The 14,941-nt window shown below is 41.2% G+C and overlaps 1 protein-coding gene across 2 annotated transcripts in view; it reads right to left on the bottom strand.

Annotated features, from left to right (window-relative positions):
• Rap1a (RAP1A, member of RAS oncogene family) overlaps positions 1-12,519 on the bottom strand; it is a 65,952-nt gene extending 53,433 nt beyond the window's left edge. Inside the window, exon 1 of one of the 2 annotated variants that reach the window (XM_085677865.2) lies at positions 12,378-12,519. The gene's annotated coding sequence lies outside the window, so the exon portion shown is untranslated. Of the gene's footprint in view, positions 1-9,682; positions 9,832-12,377 lie in introns of those variants that run through there. The other variant, XM_048442315.3, reaches the window with a different exon arrangement.
• Between the last annotated feature and the right edge of the window lie 2,422 nt (positions 12,520-14,941).

Genomic DNA, 14,941 nt, shown 5'->3' with positions numbered 1-14,941 from the left:
AGATGGAGTCAAAGGGGGTCCAAGCCCTTTGGAGTCCAGAGGATCATGAGTACAACCCAGATGTGAAGTACTGAACTTTTTACACTGATGAAGTTTGGTTCTGCTTTGATTTGATTGTGACAGTGCCTTGGTTCTTCCCCCATAAAGTAGGAAGCATGCAACTTATTTTTGATTTTACAAGAGGCCAGATTAACAAGACTTTAGAATTTTAGAGGCACAATAATCTGACAGAGACTTAGGAATCTGAGAGAAAGTGGATACTTTAAAGAGGCTTTGGATATTTTAGAGATGCTCTAGATATTTTTGAGAGGGTTGGAACTTTAAAAGACTTTAAAGACACCTTTTAATGTGAACTCTTAAAAGATTGCAGGACTTTCAAAAATTGGAATGTTTTATATTTGTAGTAATAATAAGATGAGCTCTTAGAAAACAAGAAAGGAAAGTTTATGAGTTTTTTAAAGACTTATTTATTAATTATGTATACAGGGTTCTTCCTGCATGTATCCCTCAGGCCAGAAGAGGGCACCAGATCTCATTACAGATGGTTGTGAGCCACCATGAGGTTGCTGGGAAATGAACTCAGAACTTCTGGAAGAGCAGACCGTACTCCCAACCTCTGAACCATCTCTCCAGCCCGGAAAGTTTATGTTTAATAGTGGTATGTATATTTGTTGATTTAACAAGGAGGGTGGATTGTTTCTGTTTTGCAACTTGATACAAAATAAACTTATCTAGGAAGAAGAGCATCAATTGAGAAAATGCCTCCGTCCAGATTGCCTGAAGAGATAGAGATAAGTCCATAGTGTATTTTCTTGATTAATGATTGATGTAGGAGGCTGATGTACCCTCGGCAGGTGGCCCTCAGATGTTTAAGAAAACAGATGAAGCAAGTAAGGAGGAGCAAGCCTATGTTTCTCTTTGGTCTCTATTTCAGTTCCTGCCTCCAGGTTCCTGCCCTGACACCCTCAGGTAATGGAGTAAGAGCCGAGAGTTGTAAACTGAACTACACCTTTTCCCCCTCCACGACTGTATCACAACACCATCAAGCTAACTAAGACAACCAATACCCACTTCACTTCAGAGACTTAATGTGCAATTTAAATGGAATGTTAAGAAGTCTATCATTCATATATATATATATATATATAAGTATATAAATATATATAAATATATATATATATATAATTAGTTCCAGTCTCTAAGTCCCTAAGGAGACTACAAAATTTATCAGTGGTTTCTAGCCTCTCTATGAAAAAATTTTTTATTCTACATGGATTCTGTTTCCTTAAAGAGCTTTTTGTACCAAGTACATTGATATTTTACTAGTCAGATTAAGTAAAGGCTAATCAGAATTCTCAAATTTTCAGGCTTAAAACTAATGTAACTCAATGCTAAATTCTCCCTACTATAAACAACATTGTTTTCCCAAACTAAGGAGGCAAACCCACTATGCTCTCACATGTTAGGCAAGCACTCTGTCGCTTAACTATGAGCTAATGTGTGGTATAAATCAGGTCCAAAGACTTGAGTCTACATATTACTGGTTAAAGAAAAGATAATGCAGGGTTGGAGAGATAGTTCAGGGGTTAAGAGCACTGAATGCTGTTCCAGTGGACCCAGGTCAACTCCCAGCATCCATATGGCAGCTCATACCTGTCTGTAACTCCAGTTTCAGGGGACTTGACACCCATGGCAAAAATACCAAGGCACATAAAAATAAAATATTAAAAAAATATACAATAGCTTTCCTATAAACATACATACATACATACATCTTAAAACACACACACACACACACACACACACACATATCTGAGGAGGGGGTGTTGCTTTTATTTCTGAAGATAGAATGTCTTCTATGTAGCTAGATAGCCCTGGCTGATCTATAACTCATTATGTAAACTATAATTACCTTGAATTCAGGAGATCTTCCTGAATCTGAGTTCCAAGTGCTGAGATTACCAAAAACATACTATTTTATTAGGTTTTTTGCAATACTTAAAGTAATTTATTCTGATCTCTGTAGACCCATGGGAAAACAGTGATGATGTACTCAAAAAAGTGATATATTCTACAGGGGTGGGGAGAGGGCTCAGTTGAGCAAGTGAGACGACCTAAGTTAAGTCTCAAAAACCCACATAAAGCTATACTGAGCAAGTGTCTCTGTAATCCCTATGGAGAGAGACTGGAGAATCCTCAAAGGCAAATCACAGGCCAGCTAGCCTGACATACACAATGGCAAACAAGAGAGACCTATCTCAAAACAAGGTAGAATGTGAAGACCAACACCAAAGGGTTCCACCTTCACACATGCACCATAGCTTCATTTGCCAGTGATTGTACATGGGTAAACACACATGGGGGGGGGTGTAAAAGAAACAAAACTACTGTTGACCCTACAGATTTGGTTTTTAGCTAGTATTCTTAGTAACTGTGCCTTCAAATCCAAGTGTTATATGTATTTATCCACACGGGAAGGTGGTGAAGAGTGTCTTCCCTTTGCGTCTATCACAAAATCCAAACCATTTCCCAAAATCCGGTGTGATTTGTTCCTCACTCATTTGCTTTGAAATTTTGGCATACAAAGGTTAGAGTCTGATTTCACATACTTCATGTCACCTAATGCAAAAATTAGACAAATAGCCGGGCGGTTTGTCTAATTTTAATCCCAGCACTTGGGAGGCAGAAGCAGGCAAATCTCTGTGAGTTTAAGGTCAACCTGGTCTACAGAGCTGGTTACAGGACAGCTAGGACTGTTACACAGAGAAACCCTGTCTCGAAAAAAAAAAAAAAGGAAATTAAAGGAAGAAGAAAGAATGAGAGTACAAAGTAATACTCTTCCTAAAGGCCATTCACTCAACTTCCCTTTGTTGTTGTTGCTCTCTGACTGCCTTCAAATTCTAAACTGTCTATCACTGACCTGCTGGACAAGCTTGATCTGTGTTCAGGTGTGGTTGCTTGTATTCCTCCACCTCACCACAGCACTTTATTTTTGAGACAGAAAATTTCTGAGACACACTCTGCAGTTTAGGCTGCTCTAGAACTCATTTAGTCCAAACTGGCCTTGAACTCGAGATCCTTCTGCTTGGGCTTCTGGGTGCGCCATGGCTGCCCTACTGTTTTCCTGGGTTACACCATAAGATCCATGAAGACAGGTGCTACCTATTTAATTTGTCTTTGTAACCTCAGCAACTAGCATGTTCCTAGTTTGCAAAATGAAGGATGCATGGGTGGGGAGGTGGGTGGGACATGGGTGGATAGATGGATAGAAAACTCAGAAGCATATAGGAACAGGGAGAAAAATGTAGAGAAAAACTGGCTTGGGAAAAAAAATGTTGCCCAGGGTCATATCTTAAAGAAGTGATGATAAATTCCTGAAAAAAACACAAACATAATTGTATCATAGAGGGAGTAGAACCAGACAAGTCCTGAGGGGTGTTGCTTTTGTCATATCCCTCACCTCCACTGTTCCCAAAGCTTCTAGACGACAAAAAGGCAGGAATGCTGTGGGGGCCGCTGCTTTACTGTCTTAGATAGCTTGCTCTGTGACTTTATGGGACCCAACCCGCACAGGTGTACCACGTGTATGCAGTGCCCACAGAGGCCAGAATAAGGTGTTGAGTTCCCTGGAACTAGAGTTAAGCAATGTGAGTTGCCATGTGTGTATTGGGTACCAAACCTGGGCCCTCTACAAAAGCAGTCAGTATGCTTAGTCACTAAACATCTCTCCAGACCCAATATATTTTCCTTTCAATAAATGCTTTTGTCAAGTAATAGTCCTCATATTAAGAATTCTTACATTCACAATCAGATTTTCCCCTCTCAACCCAGCATTCAATGACTCAAAAGGAAAAAAGAAAAATCTAACCCCAAATAAGCCTTATTTCATACTAAAGTTCATACCTCTATCAAATTAACAATCCTGGCCTCCATCTTCAGAACCTCCTAACACAAAGAATGTCTATAGTTCTCTTCTCAAGTCACTGTGCACTCAGTTCATTTGCATCTACATTAGTTCACGTAAACAAGGTTACAAAAGTGAGGTACTCCCCCTTGCAAAAGAACTAACAAAAATAGCTGGCTATTTAATAAATGTCTATTATAACCCAAGCAGTCTTAACATTTAACACTTCTAACCTTTTCAACAAACTTATGATGTTGGTAGTTGTTATTCTTTTGGTCTGGTCCCTTTAAGGGCAAGCCACGCCCACTTCCGGCCACTTCTGACGACACCACCACCACCACCCCCCCCCCACCATCTTAACCCCTTCCTTCTCTTCCCCTCTCTTGGCATGTGCACATGTGTCTCCTCTATGTCTGTCTCCATGTCTTTCTTTCTCTCCCTCTTCTTTAAGTAATAAATGTTTACCCTTATGTTTAGCCTTACGTCTATTTACTATGTCCTATAAGTCTTTTTATCCGCTGCACTGGCCCGCCTGACTCTCCCGGCTGCATGGCTGGTGGATGAGCCCGCTGTCGCTCGCCACTGGGAACCTGCACTGCTCTGGAGGCTGCCTCTGCCTGGCTCGCAGGCCGCTCGGGGAACACCCCAATATTATATTTTTTAACAACAACAATAGTACTATTATTATTCTTTAAAAATAAGAAAGCAATGTTCAGAAATACCAAATCATCAAATTAATAAGTTGCCTCAAACCATGTACTCAGTAAGTGGTGAAGCAAGGTGGTGGCACACACTTTTAATCCCAGCACTTGGGAGGCAGAGGCAGGTGGATCTTTATGAATTCGAGGCTAGCCTGGTCTACAAGAGCTAGTTCCAGGACAAGCTCCAAAGTTACAGAGAAACCCTGTCTCCAAAAGTAAAAAAAAGAAGAAAAAAGATGTGCACCACCACTGCCCAGCTCTAAAATATTTTTTGAAAAACTCATTGTAATTAATTTTTTCAAAAGAACTATTAAGTTTCCATGCATACACAATAATGCTGTTCCACATTCTTAGTAATATGATGTCTGTAGATAACTACAAAGACCCGAACCGGGATCTATCCCACTGACAAGAACTATAAAAACTAACCTGTTTGATGCCACTGAAGGTGTATCAAGACACTCATACAGGGCAACTACTCTTTGAGCCTTGAGATCCCATTTCTGGGAACCTAGCCTAAAGCAAAGAGAGGAAGGAAAAGACAAAAACAGATGCAATCAAAGATAAATGCACAAAAATGTCTCTCCTTTAATTACGTTAATAGTATCATAAAGATCAACCTTAAAGCTCTAAACCAAGGGACCAACATCCCACATAGACAGGAAAAGTCATACCTAAATAGTACAAAGCACAATTCTAACTTTTCTAAAAATAAAAGTCTGTATACAAAAAGACCTGGAAAATAAATACTGAAACATTACTGGTAGTCTTCTCTGTGTAACTGGATCACCAATAATGCTAGATTTCTTTCCATTTATGATCTTTTCAAAATTTCCAACAATATAATATTGATATCTCTCTCTCTCTCTCTCTCTCTCTCTCTCTCTCTCTCACACACACACACACACACACACACACAGAGAGAGAGAGAGAGAGAGAGAGAGAGAGAGAGAGAGAGAGAGAGAAATGGGGAGGAAATTTCATATCCACTGAAAACAATCCTGAAGGTAAAAAGGAGAGATTAATTGGAATAGGAACTACATTTCTCAGGACAAAGAAACATCAGTCTTGTTTTGTTGCCAGGTTCTATTATGTTCATGTTTACTTTTAGACTATATAAAGGATGTTGTCCAAAACTCAACAGTATTTACGAAGCTGCACAAGGCCTACTATTTAATGGACAGCCAAAATCCCAAAAAGAAAGCACCACTGTTAAGCAGATTTTCTACGCATGATGATTGAAAGTAAAGTCAAATTAATTCTCACAATGTGCAAAAACAGAAAAACCAGAATAACCTCGTTTTGCAAACCTAAATGCTGTATTGTTTCTTATAAGCATGTCAGTCAGATCTGAGGAAGAAACTTGAAAATAAAACTGGCCAGCTCCTAGTTCTCACTAAGAACGTAACTGATGCACTCTGTCTAGCCACACATCCAATCTAAGTAGACATTTTAGTGGCATAGGATGATTTTAATCAATGTAGGAAAAAATAATTTAAAAAAATCTGTTCTACAAAAACAAGAAAACCCTAAACCTTGATGTTAAACATAAAATTAAAATGGCTATCTTAACAAGGAAACAACTCCAGTACAATGTGGGTGTCTGTGTGTGTGTGTGTGTGTGTGTGTGTGTGTGTGTACGCGCGCACACGCGAGTGTGAGGGGTGTATGTGTTGAGGACTGAGCTAGATCACAGTCTGTATTTTATATTACTATATTTTTGACAATAAGGAATAGTATTTATGAAGCTGCACAGACCTACCATTTAATGGACAGCCAAGTACTAAAAAGCTGCTAGAAAACAAATATACAGAAATAGCTCACTAGTAAAAAGAATTTGACCTAAAAAATTTACTTATATTTTTAATCCATTATGAAAACACATGATTACTAGACTATAAACTCCTGGTTTAAAAAACACTACACATTTACATGTGTTCAGCAAAGAGTTTAATTTTGACTCAAACATCTCAGCTGATGAGATGGCTAAGCAGATAAAGGTACTTGAGTTTGATCCCTGAGAATCACATGGTGGAAGGGGAGAAACAACTCCTACAAGTTGTCCTCTGACCTCCACACATGCATCATGACATATGCATAGCACACATGAGATCACAAATATAGGTAATAAAACATTCCAGGGGCTGGTGATAGCTCAGAGGGTAAGAACACTGACTGCCCTCCCAGAGAACCTGGGTTCGGCTCCTAGCACCCACGTGGTAGGTATTAATCACCCATCACTCCAATTCCAGGGGCTCTGACAACCTCTTCTAGCTTACTCCATCTGACATCCGTTCAAGTACAGACATACATGCAGGCAAAATACTTATACACATAAAATAAGAATTTTTTTTAAATTTAATTTAAAACATTGGTTCAATGGCCAAATGGGTCTGTTAGTGCAAGTATACAATACTTTTATATTCAAACTAGGATAGTTTCAAACATATCCAGTAATTTTACATGTAATTGTAAAATTAGTAAAAATGTCAACTATTACAACAATTATGTTGCATAATAACACTAACCTGTCTGGAACAGAATGAATTTTATTTATAAATGAATTTAAAACTATTACAAGAAATACAGTGAGTGACCAATGCTATTGTGGTTTTGTTCAACGGCTGCATCTAGTTCTTTAACTTCTATAGTGTTGCTTTTGAAAGCTAAAGCACAATTTTATCCTGTGCAAAATTATTTTTTTCACATGTACAGTAAGTTGGTATAAAACAGTAATGCAAAAAAAAAAAACATGAATAAAGAACAGAACATTGCTCTTCCAGAGAACCCAGGTTCAATTCTTAGCACCTATATGATGGCTCACAACCAACTACAACTCCAGTCCCTCTGGCTTCCTTGGGAATCAGGCACACACACATAGTTCACAACATACACTGAGGCAAAAATACACACATACATAAAAAATTTTAAAGACTGATAAGTAACATGTTTGATACATACATGTGAATTCAAAGTGAGTTAGCAAAAGTGCTAACTAATTCAAAAGCATCTTTTACTAGTTATTTGTACTTTAATATACTCAGGAAGTGTCTAAATTTTATTATGTCCTGAAACCAAACATATGACTTATACACTTTATTTTAAGTTTTGTTAACTTTGCCTACCTCACAATTTGAATCACTCCCTATCAATGTGAACTAAATAAGCTAAAGATACAAAACTGGCAAAATTAAATTCTTTCAGATTTATCCATGATAAATTTGTATGCCCTAAATAAGTTAATGACTCTTAAAAAGCCATTCCTGTGTACAAGAATTAAAGTTTACTTCATAAAACAAGCTAACTTCCCAGGTGTGCATTAGCTACTTCTGAAAATAATACTAAAAGGACTATTTTTATTCCTTTTATAAAAGTACAGCATTTCTTGTTTCAGTTTTACCTTAAATAATCACACAACTTCCCTTTTTGCACTGGTGCAGGTATGAGTGCACAATGTGTCTGTCCCTCTCCCAGAAAGGCCTACTTTCAGCAGAATGAGAGCATGGCACAGTTCTGTGCTGAACTGCTTTGCTGATCACAATAACGAAGAAAGTTAACATTACAGGCTCAGTTCTCATCAGGATCATTTAACTTGGAAATAAATTAGCTAGTCATCTCAAAATCAAATGCTCAGGGAGGGAGGCCATAATTACTCACTACAAACCCATAACCAACACTACCAAAAAACCCTCAAAATATGAATTATCTAAAGTGTATGGAATATAAAAGGTACATAAAATTATTACTTGTGATCACCACACAAAGGATGCTTCAAGTTCCTCTCATTAACATATGAAAGCTTAAATATTTCTATTTAATGCTAGTATTTTCCACAAGATAAAAAAGTACATTAAGTAATATATTAATTCCATGACATTGAAATGTGCATAAAGTACTTGAACTATGCAGTAACTTTTCATAAATGATTAGCTTAATTTGAAAAAAAAAACATTGGGAGGAAGTAAGTTTATGATCACAATTTTAAATGTACCACATTAATAAAATATAAATGTTTCATACAAATTATTCATATTGACATCTAAAACAAGAGCTATTTGGAATCAGGAGCCTTGGAAACTGAGCTTTGGTGAACACTCCCTGGCTCTCTAGCACATGCCACACAGTGCTAGGTGCTTTCTGGGGACTCAGCTGTTCTCCCTCCCTTTACAGATGTCATAACTTTGTCAGACCAAGTCAAGCCATCTAGATCCCAGAGCCAGAAATGCTGAACAAAGTCTTGGTGGTATAATTTTCTATGAAAAGAGTGGTATCATCCTCCTGTTAAACCTAAATAAAATGTCAAAGTTGACCTTGCATAATGAAACAGTCTATTTTCTGAATAACAGCACACTACAATTGAAAAATTCAATTGCTCTTAACTAAGAACTACTTGACGTAACTTATTGTCAAACTTATAAGATTCTAAAATATCATTAAAACATAAACAAATAACAGAGGTCAAAAACTCCTTATGAACAACTAAGTGCTCATTTTGTAGGAGACTATCAACATCCACTAGCAAAGTTCACAGTCACAGAACACACTGGCAACACTCACAGTTATTTCACTATTAGATTTTTATAAAACACAGCAGAATGTAAAAAGCTCCCTGAGAGCAAAGGCCCTCTAATTTACCTGTATCCCTAACAATTAGCACTCTGTGGTTAAAAGCCGGAGAGTGAGGTGAGCTAAATTCAACCTGTCTAAAAGATCTCATTTGGCGACCAAAACAACTGCTTGTGTTAAAAAGAACACCCAATGAAAACAAGAAATTGTCATAAAACTTACACTCAACAACCATGGCTGTTGAAACTAGGATAACCAACTCTTTGAAGGCAATTTAGACATATACCAGATAAGTCTATTCATATATTGTGATCCTTTTAGAAATACATCACAAGGAAATATTCCAAAAGGAAAAAAAGTTTCTTAGGCTGCTGTGAAATTTCACTGCTATCTTAATGGAGATGGGAAGATACCTCCATGCCCAACACAAAGAAGATGGATTATTTTAAATGGTTAAAAGGTTGAAATGAAGACATAAGGGCAGGAGCTAGCTTGGTTATTGAGCACTTACCTAACAAGTATAAGGACCTGGGTTCAATCCCCTGCAAGTTTTTCTTGATTTCCCCAACCCAAGTAGACTTCCACACAAGGCTTCTCTTCTACTCCACGGCTTCCCCCATTTCATTCAAAGTAAAATCCAAAAGATTTACTATGGGATCCAAGGTTTTAAAAGGGCAGCAGCAGTTACTTTTCTAATCTCAAGGCCTCTATCTCTCCCTGTTTACTGTTCTTAGACCACACTAGCCTCCTAGCTGTTCTCAGAAAGGTCATGTACACTCTGGAGTCTTTGCACCAGAAGGCCTCTCTTCCTGTGATCTTTTTTAACACAAGGGAGCACACACCCCGCACTTCCTTTCAGATCTGTGCTCCGGTCACAGGTCTTCCCTGGCAGTGTTTTTCTCCAGTCCTCAGCGGTCCTCACTCTTCCATACAGCTCTATCACCTAACACTCTACATTCACTCCGTTATGGTCTATCCCTCATGATCGAAGGGATGACAGCAAGAACTCTTTTATCCACACAGTATACATGCTTACTGAATTAATATTGCAGGTCTTCAGAATTAACTACATGAAAACCATGTATACGAACAAGCTTGAAAGAGAGAAAGAGAAACCATTTGGTTTTAAAATTCTCATATTACTAAAAAGTACATTGTACAAGTAAAAGCCCACTTATTCGTGATTATAATTTTAAGGGGCCAAAAGTTACTAGGGAGGATTGGTTTTAAAATGACTGCTGGCTAGGGCTGGGGACACAGTTCAGTGGTAAAGTGCTTGCCAACTAACTATGCTTGAGATTCTGGGTTAGATTCCCAGCACTACCAACAAAATGACTGCTAACAGATCCATTATCTACCATGCATGAACTGGGTTGGATCCCCAGCACCACATAAACCAGGCACGGAAGCACACACCTATCCAAGCACTCTGGAAGAGGAGGCAAGAGAACCACAAGTTCAAGGTCTTCCTCAGCTACATTGGGCTATACATGAAACCTGTTTGAGGGGTAGTAGTTACTGAGAACTTCCCCCATAGAATTGTAAGAACAATCACTCTTAAACCTTATTCCCAAACCCCTAGAATTTAGGGTCAAGACACAATCACATCCAAAGGCCACCAAAAAAGTGTGCACTTTTTAAAAGTTCTAACGAGAAACTGAATAATATCTGAGACTTCAGTTCACTTTTAAAATAAATATAACTTATTTTAAAATACTGGTGAATTTAGAGGAGTCTAGAAACTGAATGCAAAATTTTGGGCAAAAATGTCTATTTTGTTTTTCCTGGGCAAAGAAAGATTTCCTATATTTCACCATAGTCTCAAAAGTATCAGTGGCCTGGAAAAGATTATGAATAACATTTTTATATCAAGAAGGGAAATGCAACATTTAACTGAAAGGTACCTCTCAAAAAGATATGAGATGTAAATCAGGCACTGAACCAAACCATTCAATTCATTCAACAAATTTTGGAACACATGTAATGGTTGATAATGAACACAATCATAACAGAATTTGAAGAGGCAAGGACGCTAAACGAGAGTCACTGAAACACCACACTAAAAAAGAATATTCAACAATATATATTTAATTCTGAAACAAAGTATTACAGAAAAGCAAAAAGACAGAAAGGAGTCTGGGGCCTGATCTAGCACTTACTGTATCAAAGTGTTGCAGAAATCAGTTACATCAACCGAAAAGAGAAACTACTCAAGAGGCATACCCACCCCCACACATTCTGACAGGAAACTCAAAGAAAGTTTCCAAATCCTGTTTCCAGCATCATCTCTTGTAACTGCCTGCTTTGGAAGGCAAACTACCCTGGTTCATTTTGAGGGTCGACACTACTGAACACAGAACGGATCTTTTGCCACCCAAGAAGCAGAAAACGGTGGCTGGTACCTGTAACGCTTGGCCCATTAACCTCCTGCCCTTTTATTCCATTTCTTACACAGTACTTCCTTCAAAGCAGCGACAAAATGATTTTCCCTTCCCAACGGCAATACACTGTTCCTCAACGCTGGCTCTTTTTCCAAGGGATCAAAGGTTCCCTAAACTCTGGTTTTCCATCCTGTGAGGAAATCTCGGGTTTTTTGTTTTTTTAGGCACAAGTGTTCTGCCTCGCTCTTCTCCTCACAACAGCAAATTACACAATTCAGCAGAAGCCACAGTCCTTAACTTTCTGAGTGACGAGACAAGTCACAATCCAACCACCCCGACACTCCTCACACACCCTCGACGGAAGGAAGACAAGAACCACTCCGTGGCCTCTACGCTGACAAAATTCAAGGGACGCAGCAGAGATCAGAACAGAGAGCAACGCTGCAAAGGCGAACACATGGCAAGCCGCAGAAGACAGAGGGCAGGGAGGGCGGGAACCCGGCTGGCGGCGGACTGGGACACGGAGGTGTCAGCGCTCGGCGGCCGGGGCAAAGGCCGCACGGAGGGCACTGCACTTCCCCGGCCCCGGGGACGACACCTCGGAGCGGGCACGGACACGCGTCCCTTCTCGCGGCCCGCCCCTCGCGCCCGGTCCCGCAGGCCCGGCCGGGCCGCCTCGGTCCGCGGGCGTGGCTGGCTCCGGCCTCCAGCCGCGGCCCCTCCCGCCCGCCAGGCTCCCGGCCACCGCCCCGGACTCACGGGCGGCTGTGAAGAGGCCACCGAGGTGCGGCCAGCCCGCGCCCCCCATTCGTGCCCCGCACTTACCCCGCGGCCCGGCGCCTCCTCCACCTCCTCCTCCCTCCTCTCGGCCGCGGCTCGGGCTCGGGCTCTGCGCGGCAGCGGCGGCAGCAGCGGCCTCGGGAGCGGCGGCGGCGGCGCCTCCGGAACGCGCACGCACGCAGCACGCAGGCCCCGCCCCCAAGTCCGTGCTCCGCCTTCCCGGCAGCGTTTTCCCGAGTCTATTTAAAGGAGCCATGCTTCAAAGGGTGGGGACTGCAGAGGAATAGTGTACAGAAGGGAACTGGGGCCTAGCCTTAGGGGAGGTGGTTAAGACCAAAATTGAAATGAGGAAGGACGAAAAAATTCAGAGGAGAATTTTGAGGGGATGCAATCACTTGACAGTTACTAGTTGAGCACCAAATAGGTGTTTCTAGAGCTTTCATTCTTCTGAGCTAGGAGAGGCAACACGAACAATCTAGTAGCAAAAATCGTAGGTCACCAGGGAAAGCTTTGCACACCTTTGCTCATGCTGTGAAGAAACAAGTCTAGCAAATCCAGGGACTGGATGAGAGGAACAGCCCTTCCAGGATGAGAGAAAATCAGCCATAAACCCAGAGGTGGAGATGTGTCTGCCATATTGCATGAATGGCAAAAGGCAAGTGGAAGGGTGGATGGACAGGGTCTGTGGCCAAAGAGCAGAGCAGTGAGACTCTTAGACGTGTGCACGATTGGCCAGAACCTGTGGAGCCTGTGAACTATTGTAATGGCAACAGAAAGCCCTAAGGAGAGGGTGGGTCCAGAAACGACTATAGCTAGTTCACGCTTTCAGAGGTTAGCATTATTCAGGGTGTGGTGGCTCACTCCTGTAATCCTAAGTATTGGGAAGACTGGAGCAGGTGGATTGCCACAAATTTGAGGTTTAACCTGGACTCCACAGTGTGTTCCAGGCCCTTTGCGGACTAGAGTGAGTTTCGTTGTGTGTGTGAAATGCACAATAGAAGCACAAATGTCCACAGGGGGAGCGTAGTAAGTGATTGTTGGTGTCAGAGTGGCAGCAGAGTGCAGGGTGTTCCTTTATTTTAGATTTTGTTTATTTTCATTTTCTTAAACACATTTGAATTATGTTGGAGTTGGACTTGAGAAGGCAGTGGAGGAACAAAAAGATTGTGGATGATTCTTAGATTCAGGGTGTCATTTAGTGGAAGAGAAGATACGGTAAGAGCCAATCAAAGGGAGGAATCAGAATTTCTATTTTAGGGGTCTGGAGAAAGCTCAATGGTGCTGGGCACTTGTCCCTCTTGCAGAAGTTCCTCTGGGTTGGATTCCCAACACCTACATGGCTGCTAACAACAGGCTGTAACTAATTCTAGTTCCAGGGGATCTGATGTCCTCTTCTGGCCTCTGTGGGCACTGCATGCTTGTGGCATACCTATCTATATAAAGGCAAAACACCCATATACATAAAATAAAAATAAATAAATCTTTTTATATATATAAAAAGACCTTCCATTTTGCCTGTTTTCCATCCAAGTGGATGTACTGAATAAACAGTGGGAGTTATGAATCTGAAGATATAAACTTGAGGTATACCAGGACATAGAGCCTCAGTCTGCATAAACTCCCTTATGGAGTGCATGTAGCTGGAAGAGGGAACCAAGAGACACTGCAGAAGTGGAGGTTAAAGAGACACGGAGCTGGCAGTCAGGTCAGAGGAACACCAGGGAAGGAAGGAAGCTGGTAGTAGGAAAGAGGGAATAGTCAGTCCCATCACCTACTGCTGAAATAGCTAAGGAGACACTCGAGTCTCAGTCTCCAGCCCCAGCCGCACAATCCTCACCCCCAGCACCCTGACTTGCACATGCTCCACAAGCTCTGCCTCTGAGCCACATCCCTAGCCAAAAGATAGGAGTTTACCCATTGACTGAGTCTGACCCGATGAAGGTTGCTGAGGGGTCGATGAAAACCCTCTCAGTGTGATTATATGGGAACTTGTCTGCTTAGGCCTTTCTGTGAGAGTGAGAAGCAAGGAAGACAGAGCTCTCAGAGACGTTGTTGAGCCTAGCAACTGAAAACCAGGCAGCAGCAGGAAGGGGAAGGGGCTCCAAGGAGGCTGTCTTAAAGTGGAGCTGTTGCTCCTTTGTGGTGTTGGAATGGTCTTTAGAAAAGGTACAGAGCCAAGAGGAGACAGCTAGAGAAAGACAGGAACTAGGAAGCAATGGGTCCTAGCACAGTGCTGAAGAAGCTGGCTGCGAATAGGAAAAAGGACAGCGCAGTCAATTTGCTGCAAGGGCACAGAACACAGGTGCAGATGTAGGCTAGCATGGATGAATATTTGCGGTGGGCACAGGCCACTGCAGAGCAGAGGGGACCAGAGAGAACTAAAGTCTAAGCGTTTTGTCTACCAAGCTGAGTACCCAGCACTCAATTCAGTTTTGAGGAAAGGGCACTGTTCTAATTGTTCTTGCTTAGGAGTGGTACCTTTTGTCAACCCTCCGTGCAACACACACACACACACATACCTACCCACTCCTCACATGTACATTTTCCCAGTTTGCATTAAGTGCTGTCTGTGTTGGCTGCTGACGGATGGATGAATCAGGTAAGAGCTG

The sequence above is a fragment of the Myodes glareolus genome, chromosome 17 (assembly GCF_982192425.1).
Source record: "Myodes glareolus chromosome 17, mMyoGla1.1, whole genome shotgun sequence".
In the NCBI taxonomy this organism is placed as follows: domain Eukaryota; kingdom Metazoa; phylum Chordata; class Mammalia; order Rodentia; family Cricetidae; genus Myodes; species Myodes glareolus.
This window is presented reverse-complemented; position numbering and strand designations above follow the sequence as displayed.